Consider the following 14,351-nt stretch of genomic DNA (forward strand, 5'->3'; position numbering starts at 1 on the left):
CATTGTTTTCTTGTTTTTCAAAATATTCTCCACTAGGATCTATACTCTGATTGAAGTATCTCCAAAATATGAGTTCTTAAGGGATTTCCTTGGTTAAAAACAGCCTTTTTCCAACAATTTTTTTCTCATATAAAAAATGATATACTTTGTTACATTTTTTATTGTTACAAACATACACTCTTAGGAAAGAAATACTAAAATTTTTGGAAAATGATATTTTAAACTCGGCCATTGCGACGCTATTTCCGGTGAACCCTCGCAAAAAAGATGAGCCAGCGTTAGCAAGATAAATTCTTACAGGATCATCTAAAGTGAAAAAATACGTGTTTTAGTTAAAACCTTCACTTAGAACGTGGACGATGGAAAAAAATTAAAATTGGATTTTTGGCAGACAATTTTTCAATAATCGAAAAAATCCTTCGTCCGCATTGTCAAAGACTTGTTTAAAATTTCATGAAGTCGGTTGAGTAGTTCTTGAGAAATCTTGCCAACCGACTTCAAAAACATAGTTTCGAGAAAAACACCTTTAAAGACGGGGCACTTAGCCTAGCTGGCCTCGAGTGAACAAATTTTCAAGGCTGTTTGTTTAAATCAATTATTCGGGTCAACTTAAAAATGTTCTAGACAAATTATGTACCAATTTTTAGTGCCACTATACCCAAAGGGAAGAGCAAGATACTGCTGTGGGTAAAAAAGAGTAAGACTTTGTAATTTAAATTTCAAACGCAAACCCACTGTTCGAAATGTTATTTTTCTAGGTTGGCTTCACAATCAGGGAGATTTGTGCCAAATACCATACCGAAATAATAATTACTGTTTACTATACGGTTGCGCTTCAACAAAGAAATTGCAATAAATTTTGTGTGCGGGTGCTGAAAGGTTTAGAATGTTGGAAAAGACCTTCGGTGATAATCAATTGCCACGAGCAGGTGTTTTTGCTGGGTAGAAATTATTCAAAATAAAGTACTTGAAAATCCACGATTAACAGTTAGAGGTATGGTATCGTTTAAATATCGAAAGAATCAGTAAAACCCATTTTTACAGATAATTTGAGCCTAAGAAAACTGAAACCACGATGGGTTCCAAAATCACTCAATTTTTTTCAAAGAGTGTTGCGTTACTTTCTGTGATGCAATGCTTTCTGACTACCAGGATGTCATCGAACATATTATTACTGAAGATAAATCGGCCGAATATTGTGGGAAAAGTGAGTCGAAGCCAGAAAAACCATGTCAATGTAGGTCAATATTCCAGGTTATATTTCGAATTTCTTCAATTATCGAGGTGTGGGGCACTCCAAATACCTTCCAACCAGCAAAAAATACTGTTTGAGTGTAATGAGACTTTACTCGAAGCTATTCGTAAAAAATCTGGAATTATGGGCCAACAACTTGTGATTTTTCCACCATGATACTGTACCGTCGCATAATGCACTGTGTCTTCTTGAGTTTTTCGCCAAATCTTCAATCAATATCATGCCACAACCACCGCATTCATCTAGTTTAGTCCGTCTGATTTCTAGCCATTCAGCAAACTCAATCTAGCGTTCTGAAGAAACCGTTTTAAGTCTATTGAAAACATTAACATTTTGAAAACAGAAACCGAATCGTTACACGATTCCAGAAATTGACTTTAACATATGTTTCGAGGACTGAGAAAAACTTTTGGCACAAATGTGTTAAGCCAAGGCGAATAACTTTGAGGGGAACGACTAGTTTTGAAGAATAAATTAAAAATTTTAAATTTTTGAACAAAGTCTTACTATTTTTTGCTCATAGTAGTATGTACATATGTATACTTTAAGTTCTATTGACTTACATCAAGTATCGTCTTAAATATCCAGTTTTTCATACAGTTTGAATAAATATTCCAATTTTGGAACAAATGTCAGTACATTAAGTACAGGACTCTCACCATAATCTGGTTAAGTGCCTGATACATGTATGTAAAGGGAACTAATTAATTATATCCATTTCGAACGTAATATTCGGTGACTAAGACTAGGGTTTAGATTATTTCAGCAACTTACAACAAGAAAGTCACAACAAATTTCAGGAAACAGAAAGGTCCTGGTGTTGGCGTAACATTTTTTATCCGTAAAAAGTCTGAATTAATAAATTCACTTTTTTTAAATATATAATTTAAAAAAATTTCGAAAATATATAACATAGTGAAAAAGCCACTAGTTCATTAATCTGCATCCTTATAACGAACGTAGCAAACAGTATATTTTACTTAATATGCATTGAATCAAAATATTCTAATTGTGTACAAAAATTGTGTGGGCTTCTTGAATTTTAACCCTAAAACCTGCGCATATAATAATTGAACAAACGCATTAAATTCCAAAATTCCACACATAAATCTCAATTGAGTAAAGCCATTTTAAAATGTGATTACTTAAATCAGATCTTCGGTTAACGGTAATAATCTGCGAATAATGTGTGGCACGTGATTTGAAGAAAAAAGCGAGAAATGTGCGAAATAAAGGCGATGCTTCACATAAGAAAGTGTTTGCTCCGGAGAGATAATATTACTTAAAACAACAATATTCCGGCGGCAAGTCAATTTCAGTGCAAAAACGTGCAATTAGATATGTCAATATATTTATTTCAACAAAACCACAAGTGTTAAAGATATTAGAGAAGAGTGCATATTAATAGACGCATAGTTGTAAAATTTCAAAGGAGACAAAGTGAGGACGCTAACTAATTATATTAGAGTATAGAAAATACTTAATACGACAAACAATAAATATATAAATGTAAATATAACAAAATTATGTGGAATATGTTATATTTATGTATATACTGTATGTATGTGTATTGTCTGGGAATGTTTGAAAATAAATATTTTTATGTTTGAGTAAGACTTATGATTTATTAGGTTGCACCATTGCAATGACGCATTTCAATTTGAAAAATGTTTGTTAAACAACATTTTGATTTTACTTGCCGCACTCCTATATACAAGTAAATCGTCACACAGACACTGCATGGATTTTTTAATGTTGATTACGTTTTCAGAGCAATCTTGTCCACTATATATTGCCCTCGAAGCCTTTGTGAGCTGTCGCCCAGTAGAAGAGACGGCGTTTGCTTCTAGTGCTGCCCCGCTTTTCAAGTTACTTCTGCTTGTTTAAAAAAAAACTCAATTTACTACATTATTTCTTGAAAATAAAAAATCGATTTGAAACTGGAATGCAACTCTGTGGCTGTTATCAACGCTGTAAACTTATCTGTGTTTATTGATAGAATAGCGATCAGTTGATGAATTTAAGTCCTTAGAAAAATTGCAAAGGAAGAACTCTCGTTAATCGAGGAAGCGGCTGTGCGAAAGCAAAAAGTGGTTTCTCAATTATATTTTAATGTACTTAATTACTTTGGTTGAGCGAAAAGGCCACAATTCAGCAGTCAATTATCTTGGAGAAATTAAAAACAGATTGTAAAACTATAATTGAAACCATTCCATTTACCTTTCTTCGATTGGGAACCCAATTATTGCTAATTAAATGCTGTAAATTCGTAAAGAATATCTGATTTTGAATATGCCTTCAGACTTTACATTGGAGAAGGATTCCAGTGATAATTTCGCCAATTTTCAACCCATATCGTGCAGCAACCAACGTATTCGCCTGATTCAATTCCAGGTGACTTCTGACTATCCATTATACTCAAAGCCCGCTCAAGGAAACCCGTTTTCACCCGATTCCAAGTAACTACGTTTTTTCTACCAGTTAAGTCTCTCATTATTCAAATATTACTGAAATATTATTTACATCAAAATTCAGATTTTCTACATAAATTTCGCTAAATTCGCATTGCAGTGGTAGTCCTATTTTCTAAGCCACGTGCAAACGCAGAACGGGATTGTGATATTGGTAATTTAATTGTTGACACCATACTGTTTGAAATATTACACAGGTATATTATATATGCCAATGCGCTCGAAGGAGATTTACACGGTTTTTTGCAGCTGCTGAAAGTTGACATTGTTAAGCAAGCTACGGATACAAGGTTAGAATGTCCTCTGTTTATCCTCCCAGAGAGAAATACAGAAAAAATAAAAAGGATGAGTTGCGGTTATGGTGAAAAGGGGAGCCAAATTTTAATATGCAAACAAATCCTTGTTCATGCATGCCCATATGCATGTGTGTTTACGAACACCACGCCTATATGCGTGAAAATGTGTACACTTATTGTGATTTTGATGAAAAATGCCTCTGTACGTGCGTTCAGTTCAGTAGCCGTTTACATGCAAAAACGCGCTTAAAAGCTGAAAAGAAAGTATGCTTTGCCACTTCCTACATCTCTGCTTCAAAGCTCTTCAGTTCCATATACGGATATTTGTTATTAGGAGACCTGCTCTGTGCCAGGCTTTGTGGGTAGCGTGGCAGTTAAGCAATTTTAAAGTGTGGCGGGCAAACCCCAAATGGTAGGATGCCTTTTATGTTTTTTTGTTGCAAGGAATGTGTTTTTTATTTTGTTGTGTATTTGTGTGAGAGTTTTTGTTTCCACACACAATGACCTTCTTTGGCAGGTAATCACAGAGAAGAAGTGAGGAGATTATTGTAGTTGTGTGAATGCGTGTTCATAAAAGTGTACATGAGCTGCAATAACTTATGTATACTCACATGGTGTCAATGAGGTCATAAAAAGTGCCATATTTTATGGTTTCTTTGGCACATTAATTTCAAAGTCTCTTTCGTTTTTATCTTTTTACCTCCAAGTTCGCTCACATATACCTGCATGCAAAACCTTATGTTCTAGAAACTATTTCGATCCAGCGATTTCACAAATTTCTTCGTCAGCTTTTGAGATATCAATACGAAATTTAATGCAACTGTGAATTTTGATATATTATTGATTATTTTTTCTAAATCGGCTGTAACAGCCAACTTTAACATATTTACATCTCCCATACAACGGATTATTCATCTGATGGATTATCTCGAGGCGTATATAACAAAAAATTGTACAGACCATCATTTATGAATATTTTTATGGCCCCCGATGTTTCCTTCGGGGTGCAACAAACTTCGTCGGAAAACGTAATAAACCAAGTGCATGCTCTATCACGGTTTTTTTTTCAGGAACGAATACTATGAACTCAACTTTTGAGTAATTGCAAATGAAGAAGAATACTATGAAATGAGTTATATGGGGTCTAGTAAGTTTTCACTCGGTTTTGTTCAATCTACGCAAAACAATGCACCGTTATTAGAAAAACACGCTCTCTCAGTTTTATTAAGACAACTCATGCTAGGCGATATATGCGGCATAAAGTCACCCGGAAGTTCGAAAACCTTTATTTTATTAGGTGTATGGGGCTAAAGGAAAGAAGTAGTAAGCGAGACGCATTTATGGACAAAACAAGAGAGAAGCCGAAATGCGTGAGTATGAAGGCTTGAGAAGCTGGCCGACTGAGGTAATGCTCGAAAATTCTACGAAAATATGCGGCGACTTACAAAATTTTTCAAGACCGGAGCGTACCCTTGAAGGTGTCAAAGAGGTGAATAACTGATAAGGAGCATGCACCAGGTCCTATGTAGAATATGGTCCGACGAAAGAATGCTCGACGATTGGAATTTAAGTGTGCTCTACCCAATCCATAAAAAAGGAGACCCCACAATCTGCGCCAACTACCGTGGGATAAGCCTCCTCAGCATCGCATATAAGTTTCTATCGAGTCTATTGTGTGACAGATTGAAGACCACCGTCAACAAACTGATTGGACCTTATTATTGTGGCTTTAGACCCGGAAAATCAACAACTGACCACATATTCACCATGCGATCTAAAATTTTGCACACGTTATAGCACATAGCTGCTATATAAGCTGAACTATCGGAATCAGGTATTTAACTTGTAGTATGCAGCTAAGTGAACAAACATTAGGGTGGTACTCAAACGGGAAATTTACTCTATTCAAGTTTTCTATGCAAATGGTTTCCTAAAGTGCTTCGTTTTGAGAGTTTCCAATTCTAATTGTTTCTGCTTAAGATTCCTCTAGAAAGGCTCCTGACTTAGCCAACTCGTCTGCTGTTTTTTAGCCGAAAATGTTCCTGTGATCGTGAACCTACATGATGGACAAGTCGAGTTGACTTGCAAATGAGCTGAAAGTCTTCCACGCTTTGTTGACAAAGCTGGAGTTGATCTTTGGTGACGACAAGGGCAGAGTGCCGCCTGGCTATCTGTGTAAATTACCGCTTTCTGCATCCTCCCGTAGCTGTTCAGTAGGACTCCACAAGTCTTCTTTATGCTCAATACTTTCGCTTGGAAGATACCAGGTGAGTTTGGTAGATACCCTACCCGCAGTCCATATTGAGTCCGTCGGTATAAATTGAGGCAGTAATCTCCTCCTGTATTAAACCTCTTCTCCTTTCACGTTTTGCTCTGTCCATAACTCTTCCCGTTGAAGCCATTAATATCCTTAATTTTTTATGGCAAAACGTGTAGCCACTTTTCGTGTGCAAATACCTATGGGCAGTGGGACGAAAAGATTATTTAGCGCATAAGTCGGACATGTCTTAAATGCCCCGCTTCCCGCTTCATAGGCTGCCCTTTGAACTCCGTTAATTTTTCGATGTTATATTGTTTATTTAATGCCTACCACCAAGCCAATTCTAAATACCAATTGGAGCCAGGTGTTTTTCCACCTAATCTCCCATCGCAATAATCGAAAACTTTCAAAGCTTTCTTCTTTTTTCTTTCATCCTGAAAACATGTTCGAGCTAGTTCAAGCGACGTATGTATGTACATATATCTCGCACAGCTTATCGTTCCATCACCTGCGGTATTCGTCATTGCCAACGTCATTGCAAACGAGCTTCTGCAAAATCTTTCTCACTCACTCATTCACACTCCTAAGACCGGCTCATCAGATGGTGTCATTGTCCATGCTCAGCACCATGTAGCAGGATGGGAATGATGAGGGATGTAGAGTTTTATTTTTGTTCGTGAAGAGAGAGGACCTTATCCTCCTTCACAACCAGACCTATCCGCTTTGCTTCATTATCCAGTCTAGAGAAATCAAAACTAACGGCGCGGGTGTTTGAGGCCAATGGTCTCAATATCATCTTATAGAAGATTGTATTTTCTTTATTTAACTCTGTATCTCTTATTGTTTTCTAAAGCATAGATTAAGAAAGTCATGCTATAGGGAGTCTCCGTGTCTCAAACTTCGCGGAGTATCCATTGGCTGAGAGATATCCTTCCCGAACCTGACGAAGCTTTTAGTGTTGCTCAACACAGCCGTGTTAAAGGTTGTTACTTTCCGGACAATCCCTGTATGCGATATTAAGGAAAATTATACCACGGTAATTGGCACAGATTGTGGGGTAACAATTTTTGTGGATTGGGCAAAGCAAACTTAGGTTCCAATCATCGGGCAGACTGTCATCCGACCATATCATGCAAAGAAGCTGATACAAAGACTTTGTCAATTCTTGGGCGTTGTATTTGACTAGATCGGCTGGTTATCCATCGGTCCCTGCCACTTTGTTGTTTTTCAAGCACGTAATTGCTAGTCGGACATCAAAATAGTCGGGCAATGGAATATCTATTCCATCGTCGTAGATGCTAAAATAAATATCGACTCGAACCATTATTTTAACGATGGGGCTTATGTGTCTAAAAGTACTTTCATGTGTTCTTCTGTCTGGCTTTAATAGAAACACCACTTTCATTCTTTTCACCTTCTTGGTATATATGATAGGCGAATACTGGCCTTATGGATCCGTCAAGTCTTAGAACCACATGTTCATTTAGATTCTGCAGCATTATCAGGGTAAACGCACCTAGACCCTCCGCTTTAAATGGTGAAAAGCTTTCAATAGCGTATTACATTTTCTTGTTGTTGTTGATCCTCTGTCTTTTAAAAAGCAATATTGGTGTCTTTGAACAGTATTTTGCTAAACCTAACTGCCCTTATTTTCTCGCGAATGCTGAAGAATGTCCAGGGTCTGACATATGTACTTGTAGACCGTGCATTAATATGAGATCAAGCTATCTGTCTCCGTTGATTCTCTGATGAGATCCTGGACTTCCTGCCATTCTGAAAATCTAACCGAACTTGGGAATATGAATGTAAGTTTATCAACCCTAAGATATATAATTAGAATGTATTGTAAAAGAAACACACATCGTTTCGTACTGTAGCTTCTCCATAAGAATATCCGCTAAGATTTGAGTTTTTAGTTGAGGCCAGTTTGAGGAGCAACCTCAGTAGCGCAGTATTCCAGTAGGAAGTCGTACTATGGTTAGAAGTACAAAAAGGGATGGATCAAGAATTTATGCGCTTCATACAGAGGATAAGCGTGGCTGGGGCCCTCAAATATTCCATTTTAGGACGGAGCTTACAGATACTTGGCGCCATCCCTAAAAATATAGTCTCAATTACGTAGTGGGGTCTATGCACAAACAGACCTACTTTCTTCAACACTGGTGGGCCCAGGTTATGATCCAGAACAACAACAATAATAAATAATTAAAGGTGTCCAGCTTTCCTGGGAAAACCGAAAGGAACTAGTTGTTCCGTGAACAGTCAGCATAAACACCACAGCTTAGCTTGGTCTAAGGGCAAAGACTGGCACTAACTGTGGAGATAAAGCCAAGCCTAACTTCAAGAATTTTTAATTAAAAGGTGCTTTCCAAAGTAAACAGGACTTTTTGAATCTAGCACCTCTGGTGACGCCATCTATATGTCGACTGATGCGTTAGAATCTGATTTCTTTCTTTACCGATTGGCCAGTGAGAATTTCATGACATTTCATAGATTGGAAGTGAAGTTTTTTTATTGACGACAATGGCAGAACATTTAGCATTCAATTTAGAGGCGTGAGTGTCGAAGTTAACAACACATGGATCGTACCATATTCGTCACTGTTGTCTAACTCACATTCAAAACTAATGTCAATGTTTGATATTGTAGTTTGGTGAAATCGATTAAATACGTTTGCAAATAAGTCACCAAAGAAAGAAACATGACCGTTATTGGTCTTAAGCGATGCGGTCGATACGTGAACTGTAATAAAGCGCTTTGTAGAATATTTACTTTTGCAATTCATGAACGTTTTCCGACTGTTGTGGGTCTCGCAGTTCATTTGGAGAATGGCCAAAGAGTATATTTCAACCCAGAGAATACAGTTCAGCCAGTGGAAACACAACAACAAAAATTACATTGAGGAGTTTTTTCTCAACTTGCGTCAGTGATTCGTTTGGGAGAACATTGCTCTATTCGGAAATGCCTTGATATTATACATGGAATGCATCGTCGAAGAAATAGTTACGCATAAAGCAAGTACCAGTAGATTGACATTCAGATTTGTTCCCAACTAATTCCTTAGGACGAATTTGCATTGTCCACCCGAAAAATGACAATTGCTAATACCTTCGGTTGTTATTGATACATGTACCTGGTTCAATTTCATTTGAGTCATTGTGTACTGTGAATGGTAGAGGTGTGCAACTTTTTGAGAAGCATGCAAGCAATTACAATTGCTGGAACATGATAATAAATGTAATCAAACGATGGACGATTCGATAGTTTGATATCAATTCCACCTGCCTTTTGTCAATTCACTTCAACGAATTATGAACTCATCACGAATTTTTAGCCAACATTGGCCAAATTACCAACTTTCAAATCACATATTTTCACGCAGGACAACGCATGTGGGGTCAGCTAGTGTTAAATAAAAATAAATACTATACTTTTTACATAAAATTAATTTTCTAAATGACAATGTCTATTGCAGAAACGACAAATGAAGGAAATGGGTCATTATCTGCGATTATCAAAACAGCTTTGGTTTTTAAAAATCTATTATGTAAAGAACATTTGACATACATATGTTTATATAAATGTTAAAGCGGGTCGATTTTCTTTTCCAAAAAATCGGTTTCCAGCCAGCGATTTCAAGGCAAAATTAGGTTTTAGGGATTATAAAATTTGTTTCTAAATTTTTTGAATTATCCGAATGAAATTAAATGCAAAGGTGAAACTGTCGATTGTTCAAAATCTCTTAAAATCGTCAGAGCTCCCCACTTTTTTCAGAAGAAAAACTATTTTCCAGAAGCCGATTGTGAAGACTTTGATAACGTTCATTCAAGTACCAATTAAACATTTCAATAAAACTAATAAACATTTGTTTTGTTAGTTCTTTTCAACCACATTATATTAAATTAACAATGGTCAAGCCGAATTCAGGTTACGTAAACAAGAAAAAAGATCATTATCTCGATTTGGATCAGTCAATTTGTGTGACAGCTATTTTCTGTAGTGGCCGATATCGTCGGTTCAAACAAATAAGCAGCTTACTGAGAAAAGTATGTGTCCAAAATTTCAGAACAACATCTCAAACACTGAGGCAAACATTGTCAAATCGACTCATCTCGCAATGTTGATTCTTCATGTACAATATATTTTATAGGGTCTTTAGCACCGCATTTTCTCTGGGTGTTACTCCTAATATACCTAGTTCAGGGTATAACTACTGTTGGGTCGTCTTTGATTCATTGTTTATTTCGTCGCTAAATTTGAGTTCTGATCAGATAGCTTACATTTGAAATCAACAGTAAAATATAATATAAATTATAAATATAATAATATACACATCAAGTTTCCTTTAAAAATACTAGTAGTTTTGACCAAGACATATGTTTGTTCGGTTCACCGGACGGAAAATATAATATAGACTCTATGTTATGCATATTTGTGAGCCTAACCTCATATCTTCCACAATTTTTTCCTTTCTACGTATAGTACTCTTGAATTGTGAAGGAGTGTGCAAGCCGATGCTGTCTGATTAGCATGGAAATTTAAAGACAAGAATTTCCAAAGAAACGGTTAAGTTCAGAATCGAACATCTTCCCAACTAAACGATTTTTTTTTTTTCCATATTCATCAACTGTTAGATGTACACCCCAAACATATCGGAACGTTAAAGCTACTTACAAGAGTATTACTACTTCCCCAGTACTATCTACATACACCAGTATCAATCAAATAAACCCCAAACACATAACTGAATCTGTGAGTGGCATCTACACCTAACCTCCAACACTAGCATATTATTGTTTCCTTGGTAGTATTAACATAAGAGTAAAAAACTCAAACTCAATGGGCTGTGCAACTTTGCCTTTACCGTCAGCGCTGTCACATCATCACTCACGCTGTTTCTCGCCTTTTTGTACCTGATTCCCTGACTCAATGGTGTCATCACTAGCAACATTGTCTTCATCAGCAGTATCATCGTTGATGTCAATGTAATCTCCAAACCCCTTTGATTGAAACAAAGTGGATAAGGAGCATGGGACAAAGGAGTCTAAAAATTATAGTATTGGTAGAGCGAAAAAACCCAGGAAGTCGGCTGAGCAGAGCATTACCGTTTTATATGCCTTTGCAATTTCTCAACCACAGCAGTAATTGTATCTTCTTGGTTTCAGTTTAATTTCGCCTCCATCTCTGCAAAACCACTAGCAAAGACATGCGAGTTATTTAGCTTTTTTTCCAACTTATGCTGGCATGCAGTGAAGGGCAGCGATAAAGCTATATGTATGTTTCCGTTTGACGTTTGTTGTTATGCTTATGTAACCTGTTAGATAGGGTAAACTTATTTTATTGAGATGTCCCAACCAAAGGGCATTCATACAAACTCAAGAGTAAGGCTGAGAAACAGTTTGACGAGTTATTTTCAGAAATGTTAAATTTTAAAACTATAAAAAAATGCTACGGCACAAGCAATGGCAATCTTTAGCAAAGATCGGACTATGTGACTACAGCTACTTTTCTTGAAAGGTAAAGATGACTGACCTCGTTCGGTTTCATTGCATCATTTTCAGATACGACGATTAATAAGATTGTAGCAATTAGTCATATATCTGAATAAAATTTCTTACAATGTATAGATTAATTAGTAAATACTGCTCACAAACACTGAGATTAACAAAAATGAGTTTTTTTAACCGGAATTTTTGTTCGGTCAGGAAATTTATGTAAAATGAATTTCGTAAAGACAATATTTACAAAGTAAAGGATTGTATATATGTATATCATCATAAGAACGTAACACATACCTTACAAGATAGGCTATCTAGTATTTATATTAATATTATGAACACCAAATCCTTCTCGGATTGTCATCGAAAATAGTCATATTTGTGCCATAATCAATGGCAACTATGATCAGTATCAATATAATTTTTCATGTTGTGCTTCCAATATTATAATACCCACAGAATCGAAGCACCTTCGTTGAGTATATCTTATAAAGAGCGGCACGCGAAGGGATTAATAGTAGTCATGAAAAAAAGTTTAGTACTATATACACAGATGGACAAAAGTATTCGCCACTGAACAAGCTATACATGAATTAGGTTCAAACTATAAAAAAAAATATTCGAAATGTTAATTTTACGTTATATTTCAATAAATTATATTCCATACATTCATTCTTGACAAAAAAACTCCAAGTAAAAATAATAAATTTTAATATTTAAGGTAAAAACTCCAGAAAGTTCAGAAAATGGTTGGACAAAAGTATTCGCCAATTTCAACAATTCTATTTTAAATAAGCGTTTATACAAACTTTAATATTTTGTTTGCAATCCTTTCCGTTTAATGACTTCCTGACAACGATTGGGCATTGAATGCACTAGTTTTTTTGTAACATCGGCCCCGATTTTCAGCCATTCTTCGGAAAGGACTCTTTTTAGCTGCTCTTTTGATGTTATATTGTGATTTCGAACCTTTTTATCTAGCAAATCCCACAGATGCTCGATGGGGTTAAGGTCAGGTGACTGGGGAGGTGTTCGCAGTAAATGGGGCACATTATAAATAAGCCAAAGCCGTACAATCTCAGCCGTATGCTTGGGATCATTATCATGTTGGAAATAAAAATCATTTCCCAAGCAAAGACTGTCAGCGCTGGCTTTCAAATTTGTTTTTAAAATGGCCAAGTAATCTTCTTTTTTCATAGTCTCATCTATGAAAATGAGATTACCCACGCCTGCAGCTGCCATACACCCCCATACCATAACCCCACCACCACCGTGCTTCACTGTGGTTTGCAAGTTCTGAAGTTCCAGTTCTGTATTTTTTTTCCGCCATGTTAAAATACGACCATCTGAGCGGTAGATATTAAATTTGCTTTCATCGGAGAATAACACTTTTTCCCAAAATGAAATATTTTTGGATTGGTGTTCTTTTGCAAAATCCAAGCGCTTTTTCTTATTTATCTTACTTATGCAAGGTTTTTTGCGGCAAACCCTGGCATTGAACCCAGCTTCATTCAGCACACGTCGAACTGTGCGAGGGTGTACGGTTATGTCCAAATCTTCATTTATTGTTGCTGCAATTTTGGAAGATGCAGTTTTGGGATTTTTTTTCACCATTCTTGTTATTTTTCGCTTGTCTGCTTCACTTAGCTTGCTTGGACGGCCAGTGCGAAGGCAATTTTTGTACGAGTTTGTTTCTTCGAAACGTTTTAAAATGCTGCGCACGGTTGATCGCGGTCTCGAAACAATAGAGCACACTTCCTTTATGGATTTTCCACTGGTTAATAACTTCACAATTATTTTTCTCTCCTCCTCTGTGGTTTCTTTACCCTTACGATCCATTTTTACTTAATCGCGCAAAATATAAACTAACGGTAAATTATTTTGACACATTCTCACATACAATACAAACTATGATATTGCCAGATACAAATTTTTATGTAAACGCTCCAGCTTCTTTCCTTAAGGCGACCATAAGCTTCGTATACAGTAAGTGGCGAATACTTTTGTCCAACCATTTTCTGAACTTTCTGGAGTTTTTAGCTTAAATATTAAAATTTATTACTTTTCATTGGAGTTTTTTTGTCAAGAATGAATGTATGGAATATAATTTATTGAAATATAACGTAAAATTAACATTTCGAATATTTTTTTTTTATAGTTTGAACCTAATTCATGTATAGCTTGTTCAGTGGCGAATACTTTTGTCCATCTGTGTATATGAAGAAACTGGTGTCTTGTTGTCTGTTTGAACGTTATCTTTTACAGACTTGCTCTGAACCAATCGGTCGATTGGAACGTTCAAAGTAAATTCCTAGCTGGAATTTGGGTATATTTTAGTTCAAGGTAGTAACTTGGATTAGCATTTTCTTTACTTAAACTCACAAGAAAATAAATTACTGCGAAGACGAAAATCACGATTTGCATTGAAATTCTTAGCCGTTCCCTACATGTCGAGATTAGCTGATTATAAATGCAGTAATAGTATCTAAAGCTGAACTTCGCTCGGACTTAGCAACACATATGATACCTTACATGGTTGCTGTTAAACATTCTGCAAGTGTTGAAAATCGC

Source organism: Bactrocera dorsalis, chromosome 1 (assembly GCF_023373825.1).
Source record: "Bactrocera dorsalis isolate Fly_Bdor chromosome 1, ASM2337382v1, whole genome shotgun sequence".
In the NCBI taxonomy this organism is placed as follows: domain Eukaryota; kingdom Metazoa; phylum Arthropoda; class Insecta; order Diptera; family Tephritidae; genus Bactrocera; species Bactrocera dorsalis.